The sequence below is a fragment of the Scylla paramamosain genome, unplaced genomic scaffold (assembly GCF_035594125.1).
Source record: "Scylla paramamosain isolate STU-SP2022 unplaced genomic scaffold, ASM3559412v1 Contig77, whole genome shotgun sequence".
Classification (NCBI taxonomy): Eukaryota; Metazoa; Arthropoda; class Malacostraca; order Decapoda; family Portunidae; genus Scylla; species Scylla paramamosain.
In genome coordinates this window covers 391332-399473 of record NW_026973742.1, presented here as the reverse complement: position 1 = coordinate 399473, position 8142 = coordinate 391332, and the positions used below count along the sequence as shown (strand labels likewise).

General features: G+C 42.2%; 1 non-coding gene across 1 annotated transcript; it reads left to right on the top strand.

Moving 5' to 3' along the window:
* The first annotated feature begins 294 nt into the window (after nucleotides 1-294).
* On the top strand, nucleotides 295-367 carry Trnak-cuu (transfer RNA lysine (anticodon CUU)). The gene has a single exon. It is a non-coding gene; the product is annotated as a tRNA-Lys (tRNA).
* The last annotated feature ends 7775 nt before the right edge of the window (nucleotides 368-8142 follow it).

Genomic DNA, 8142 nt, shown 5'->3' with positions numbered 1-8142 from the left:
TGCCGCAAGGTGTGTGCTTCTGTTGTTGTTGATCGTGGAGTGTGAGTGAGCGTTGTGTTAGTTGTGCCGCAAGGTGTGTGCTTCTACGACTCCGTGGTTACTCTTACATCTTTGTACATCTTGTTTTGAGGATTAGATTTATGATCATGCACTTTGGTGTTTGTCTTTACATTTTAAAGGCTGTCTTGAGTCTCCTGTGATATTTCTAAGTTTTCCTTGTTAATAAGAATAACCACTTCAAGTGGAAAATAGACTTATTATTATTATTAAATATGTTAGTTTCTTCTCTTACAAGCCCGGCTAGCTCAGTCGGTAGAGCACGAGACTCTTAATCTCGGGGTCGTGGGTTCGAGCCCCACGTTGGGCGAAATAAGTTTTGTTGCATCCAGCATAAACTAGAACAGCCTGTCACATTACTGTTCAACAAACCACCAGTTAGAGGTCAGTGCAGACTGACACACAAAAAATAATACTAGCGATCCTTATATAAACCTCCCTCACCCCTCAGATGATCCCTCTGCACACATTGTTTATTTATCTATTTATTTCGTAGCGGTGTTGTGACTCGCGCCACCGTCATCACTTCGTATTATTATTATTATTATTATTATTATTATTATTACTATTATTATTATTTATTTATTTCGTAGGTGTGTTGTGACTCACACACCACCGTGATCCCTTGGTCACGCTGATTGATGTCTCGGGACACGCGTCACTGCGTTGCTCATCGAGGCTGTCAATAAAACAAAGATGAAGTGTTGCGTTTATTGGCGCAGGAAATGGATTTGCAAACCGCTCTCTGTGTCAGGGAGAGGGAGAAACAGCTCACTTTGACTTCCCTAGTAATGGCGTGTATTGATAGGGGTTTTTGTCATTCTCTCTCTCTCTCTCTCTCTCTCTCTCTCTCTCTCTCTCTCTCTCTCTCTCTCTCTCTCTCTCTCTCTCTCTCTCTCTCTCTCTCTCTCTCCATGTTCAACACTTATGTTCACGTTATTACATTGAGCTCAACAAGACCACTTTACACATTACGGCGCGTACCCAAACGTACCCACGCGCACACACACACACACACACACACACACACACACACACACACACACATGAAGCACACACTGGTGGGAGGTTCTTGTCCAGCCAGCGTGATCTCTTAAATAGCGACTTGAGACTAATAAAATAACGTAGTACATGTAGTGAGGATGTTTTTACCAATGAGAGACAGGCTAATGCTACGAAAAAAAGAAGATACATTAGAGTCATTGGGGGAATGTAGTAAGGCAGTCTCAGGTATCATAAATGCACTTGTTTTTCATGAGGACAGGTTATGTGCCTGTATTCTGAAAAGCTTTGCCCTCACACCAGACTGTTTTCAAAGGACACAATGATGATCACACGGGTTTTCAAGACTGCTTTTCCCTTTGATGGTGTAGAAACCTTACCAGTCTGTCACGAGGACCGTAGAAACATCCTTAAAACCCGTGTAATTTGTACTACAGCCTCTTGAAAGTATTCGGATGCGGGCAGAAATGTTTCCGGATACTGTGTAGGGTCTCTATACACATCTGTTGTGTTTTGCTTTACTCTGCGATAAATTAACGTGTAAGTTGTGTGATGCGGGAACAGCTAGCCTGGGTGGACCTCCCCTCCTTTCTTGTTCCTCGGCTCGCTACGTACTGGGGTGGCGCCGCGCGGCACTAAGTGATCCAAGCCTTACAGGAAACACTTAGCAAATGACTCATTACATTTTTGTATGTGTCAGTGAAGGAAATGTACAGACACGCGTAACACAATAATACAAGGCTTGTTATCATTATACAATTAACATTTCTCATCATCTTCATTGTATCATTATGCACATCACTCTCATCATTATTATCACCCTCCTCCTCCTCCTCTTCCTCTTCCGCCTCCTCCTCCTTCTCGTCATCATCATCATCATCACCACCATTATCATCATCATTATCACCATCATTCTCATCACCATCTTCACGAGGTCATCACCATTCTTTCTCGTCCTTCTGGCAATGATGACCCTAATGACTACACTGAGAAATGGCCTTCATCATCCCTGCCATTATCATCATTAATACCATCAGCATCATTATCACCACCTCTCACCACTATTGTCATCATTGTCATCACCATCATTCTTATCACCCTTATTTTTTATTGTTCCCAAACCCACCAACACCATCACCACCACCACCACTATCATAATCTTCGTCATCATCATCATCATCATCATCATCATTATCATTGCTCGCCATTATTGTCCTTTAGTCTTATGTAAAACTTTTACAGCGCAATCTTGGTTACCAAAGAAGGAAGGGAAAAAAGAAGAAAAGGAAGAGGAGGAGGAGGAGAAAGAGGAGGAAGAGGAAGAAGAGGAGAAGGAAGAGGAGGATAAGATGTTGGGTGATTAGGGTCATGAGAGAGAGAGAGAGAGAGAGAGAGAGAGAGAGAGAGAGAGAGAGAGAGAGAGAGAGAGAGAGTTGTTTTTGTGTGATTAATTTCTTGCGCTTGGAAACGCGCCAGTGTACAGGGAGGGATACACCATATAGAAATAGTCCCGGCAATATAAATTGATAGTTGAAATAATGACAGCATGAAGGCGAGCAGGTTGTGGTGAGGCAGAAGGTAAGTATCAAAGGCAGGGACAGCAGACATAAATGAATTAACAACAGAGTGAAGCTGGGCTTTTATAAGTTGAAAGTAGGTAATACAACATGGAACTTGTGATATTTTAACCCGTGCACTGTTCACTACGTACAAGTAGTACAAGTACGTGTCTCTTAGGGAAATGTTTAGCACGTACTTGTACGTTTGCCGTTTTGCACAGTTGTGCGTCCTTCTATTTTGTTTTTGTGTAGATGTGGATATCTTAGTCGTAATAAAGAATAATTTGGCAACTGAGGAAGTTATTATTTGTCACATATACATAGAGTTTTGGCGGGATATCCAATGAGCCGTGTGCTTCTCTATTTATAATGAACATTTTCAATATATTTTGTTACTTTGTCTTCACATCCATCAGCATATTTACAAAATCAATGGAATTTAAATGATTTCAAAACTATAACATTGGTGTGTAATAAAAAAAGTTATAAAATTTTTGGCGCGTTTTTCATGTTGAGCGGTGGTGGTAACACTGGCCGGGGGAGCGGCCACCTATCTCCCGCTCTCATTCAGCGCGTTTCTGCTGTCAAGACCGGTTCACTGCAGGCCCTGACAATGCCGTTTCATAAAAAGATACCCAAGGTATTGTCTGAGGCTAATATTTCAGCCCTTCTTGATGATGAAGGGGTGACAGAGATAGGGGACAGTGATTCATCAGACGATACTAATGATCCTGATTACTCTGGTGAGTCAGGCACAGAGGAGGATGACTGTGAAGTAGATGATGTGGCTCACTCACAACAACCTCATCCAGCAGTGCACAGATACAGCCACAATCTCCAAAACGGAAAGCCACAGAATGTACAGATACTATATCGAATGGGTACCAGCATGGTAGTGCAGGACCACCTAACCCACCAGGCACATGTCAAAGTCAACACAACACACTGCACATAGTAACCCCCCCCCCACCCCACCGCTGCTGACATGGAGTGGAAATGGGTAGATGGGAGTACCTTTCTTCCCTCAATACTTCCGTTTGATAGAGATGGTCGTGGTATTTGTGACTCCTCAGTCAACGAAAACAGCAGTGAGAGCGACATTTTTCGCCTGTTTTTTACAGAGGAAATAATGAAAACCATAGTTGAAGAAACAAACAAATTCTACGGTTTTACGATTGCTTGCAGAGTACTTTTACCCAACTCTCGCTTCCTAGACTGGCATCCAACAACTGTAAGGGAAATGAATTCTTTCCTGGCACTTATTATGCTGATGGGGCTGAATCTTAAAGAAAAGTATAAGCTTTACTGGTCGACTGATCCACTTCATCACGTGCCAGTTTTCAGTAAAGTGATGTCAGTAAACAGATTCACTGCCTTCCTGCAGTCCCTACATTTCCATGGCAACACAAAACCCACTGATGATGATAGAATGAGAAAGATATATTTGCAACCGCTTCAAATCAACATTCAGGCCATTTCAGAAGTTGGTTATTGATGAAAGTCAGGTACTCTGGCGGGGTCACTTGTATTTTCGCCAGTACATCTGAACAAAGCGTCATAGATTTGGCTTGAAATTATATGTTCTCTGTGACTGTGAAACTGGCTTCATATTAGACATGATTCTGTACTTAGGAGCTGGAACAGACATAAACCTAACGCAGGGACTGGGCAAGTCAGGGAGTGTTGTAAGCACTATGCTTGAGCCTTATTTGGGTAAGGGACACATTTTATATGTTGACAACTGGTACACCAGCCCTTCTCTTTTTCATTTCCTACACGAAAATATGACAGGGGCCTGCGGAACATTGAAAGCAAATAGGAAGTTTATGCCTAAATATCCCCCTAAACTCGTGAAAGGAGAAGTCATCCACAAACAAGCAAATAATAATATTCTCTCACTTAAGTGGAAAGACAAGAGAGAAGTTCATTTGCTTACCACTGTTCATGAGCCAAAAATGGAGCGGAGTGAAGACACTGAGCGCTGCACGGGTATACCTTCATCTGCAAGCCTCAAGGTGTGATTCATTACAACCTAAACATGAGGTTGTTTGATAAAAGTGACAGTATGATGTCGACAGTGGAATGCAAACGCAAACAATGAAATGGTACAAAAAACTGTTTTTCCATCTTGTTGACTGTGCCACTCTCACGCACACATCCTGTACCAGGGCAGCACAGGGAAGAAGAGAACACTGTATAATTTCACCAGAGGTTGTGAGACAGCTTCTCGAACAGTACTCTGAGCCACGAAATGGGGTAAGAAGGCGTGGGGCCGCAAATGGTGATGACCCTACACGCCTCACAGGACGTCAATTTCCAAAGACCATCCCTGCCACGCCGTGTGAGAAAAAAAAGCAGAAGCCTTGTCACGTATGTCGCACGTCAACACAGCGCCCCAAAGCACGGAAAGACACGCGATATATGTGTGTGGAATGTAATATTGCTGCTCTCTGCCTAGAACCGTGCTTTGAGCAGTGTCATACCCTAAAGTAATGCTAAATGTGTCACATAATCATGTACACAGTGTATACAACAAATGGAGAAAATAGGCACAGGAAATAAGTAAGCAAAAAAAAAAAAAAAAAAAATCAGGACAAAAGTTTGTAAGGAATATACTTGTAAATGATTGAATGAATGAAGTAAACTCCAATCCCTCCTCAGGATCCCTCTAAGCGAAGGTGCCTCTGGCGTTTTGCCTCTGTTGGTGGGGGGACCTGAGGAGGCATTTTGCTGATTTTTCTTGCAATGACTATTGCTTCCGTGTCAGAGACCCGTCTTTGTGTGCTGAGCGCATAACAGACGTGATAGTGTCTGGCATGGAGGCGTACATTCCTCACTCTTTTTTCTCGTCCTAAACCTTCTAAACCTTGGTTTAACACAGCTTGTTCTCGTGCTACACATGATAGAGAGGTGGCCCACAAAAGGTACTTAATCCTTACATCACCAGAATCTCATGCACTTTATATTTCTGCCCGGAACCATGCCAAGTCTGTTCTCCAACTAGCCAAAAACTCCTTCATTAACAGAAAGTGTCAAAACCTTTCAAGACCTAACTCCCCTCGTTACTTCTGGCATCTGGCCAAAAATATCTCCTATAACTTTGCTTCTTCTTTCCCTCCTTTATTTCAACCAGATGGCACCACTGCTATCACATCTATCTCCAAAGTTGAACTCTTCGCTGAAACCTTTGCTAAAAACTCAACCTTGGACGATTCTGGGCTTGTTCCTCCCTCTCCTCCACCCTCTGACTACTTCATGCTACCTATTAAAATTCTTCGCAATGATGTTTTCCATGCCCTCGCTGGCCTAAACCCTCGGAAGGCTATTGACCTGATGGGTTCCCTCCTATTGTTCTCCGAAACTGTGCCTCCGTGCTTGCACCTTGCCTAATCAAGCTACTATATACAATTGAAATTTAAGGGAAGCTCGCTACTCCACCACCAACACAAGGTGCTCAGTTGTCTGTGTCTGTGTCAACGTTCTCAAACATAACATAACTCTCTGGAGAAACTTTATTGGTCCCTTTGATATGGGGTATTAAAGGGTAGCACAGAGAGAGAGAGAGAGAGAGAGAGAGAGAGAGAGAGAGAGAGAGAGAGAGAGAGAGAGAGAGAGAGAGAGAGAGAGAGAGAGAATTACGGTCATTTCGCCCGCATGTCAATTCGCCCACAAGTCAGTCAATTCGCCCACAGGTCAATTCGCCCACATATAAGAGTCAATTTCCCACATATATTTAAAAAAAGAATTATTAAAAAAAATCTACATACATGTAAGATTAAGAAAGTGGTGACAAAGAATTAAAAAGAAACTTTGTAACTGATTCAGAAATCAGTTACAAAGAATTAAAAATAAACTTTTATCAAAAGACAGTTAAATAAATGTAATATTCAGAAAGTAATGACCAAAAAGTAGTTACAAAGAATAAAAGAAAAAAAACTTTGATTAAAAGACAGTTACATACATATAATATTTAAATAGTGACAAAGAATTAGAAACTTTTATTAAAATATAGATTCAGCTGCGCACTGGGCCATTCAGGTGAGCACACGCTTTCAGCAACTGATATGCCGATCGCTCACCCCTCACGTGTTCCTCCCAAAGAGTAAATATTTGACCCTGTAAGTTTCTATATTTTTTCCGTTGTATCCTTCGTAGCTTTTTTTTTCGGATACTAGCCTTATGTAGATAGATGTCAATTTAGCCTCTTTGTGGAGAAGGCTTACGAGGAGGTGAAACTGGAGGTTACATCTACCTGCAGCACGTTTGTTTAGTCGATTGTGCCAGCCTTCAATGTCATTATTGGTGCGGATAGACTGATTGAAAATACTCCAGCTAGAAGTTGGCCATAAGGAGTTGTGGATCCATGTTCTTGAAATGTACTGCATTATAGTCTGTAACTGGGCTGTGGTAGCTTAACGTGAGAGCCATTCAAACACGGGACCTATATCTGCCTCAGGCAGAAATGGAAGGACCATCACTTTCCGTAAGTGTTTGTACGTCCCGTCATCATGTGTGTGTGCATGCTGGAGACCAACCTCTTGAACCTACATAAGTATTTCAAAACAAAGAAATTAGACATTGTATTGTACAAAAGAAAAAAAAAAATCTAGTCATATTATGGTGATCCAATTTGTTTTAAAACTACTATTCGACAGGTACTATATATAAGAAATCTGTAGGCAATTAGCTAAATTGACTAACCTTTCTCCATACAGCTTGCGTCCAATGGTATACGCATCCCTTGACCTTGGCATTAGGCAAAACCTCAGGCAAGACTTTCCACATTACTTCTAGCTCAAAATTCAGGTTTTTGGGCTCTGTCGGTCTTAAAATTTGTCTTTGTTTGCTGTTCTTGCCAAATGCTCTGGCTTAGGCAGACTAGGGCATGGTGCATTTCCTATCTCTTTTAGCAACACATCATTCACTATACCAGTCGCTGGTTTAAACAGATCTTGTGCTGCCAGTTTCTTTACTTGTAATGTTACTTTAGTGACGATATCAGAGCCAGTTGGTGGTGAATGGTTGTGCAACACGTTGTTCTTTACTTATTTTCCACTTCTCTGCGTTACTAGTGCCTTGCATGGGCTACTTTTAGGGCGATTAGTACACTGCCAGTAAGTTACATTCGATCGCTGCATTTTTTTGTTGTAAGTGTACCCGTGACTGTCAACGAGCTTATCTCTACCACGCTGTGTGCCCTTTTCAAAGAGCTGGAATGTAACTTCACTTTCTGGCTGCAGTTCAGTATCTTGTTTGGCTGGGTCGTCAAGTGAATCCTCTACTTCCATTGGCAAATCAGGTGGGTCATCAACTGAAGACTCTTGTTCAACTGCAGGGATGTATGGTTCGTGTTCCATGGCAGGGGTGGCTGGGTCGTCCACTGGATGGGAGGTTGGTTCGTCAGTGAAGGTGCAAGTATTACAATTCCAGTCAATGGAAATACCGGATTTCACAGCTGCCCAGTAATCAGCACGAGATACGCCAGTATTACATTTCCTGTGTTGCCACCTCCCACACATGTCGC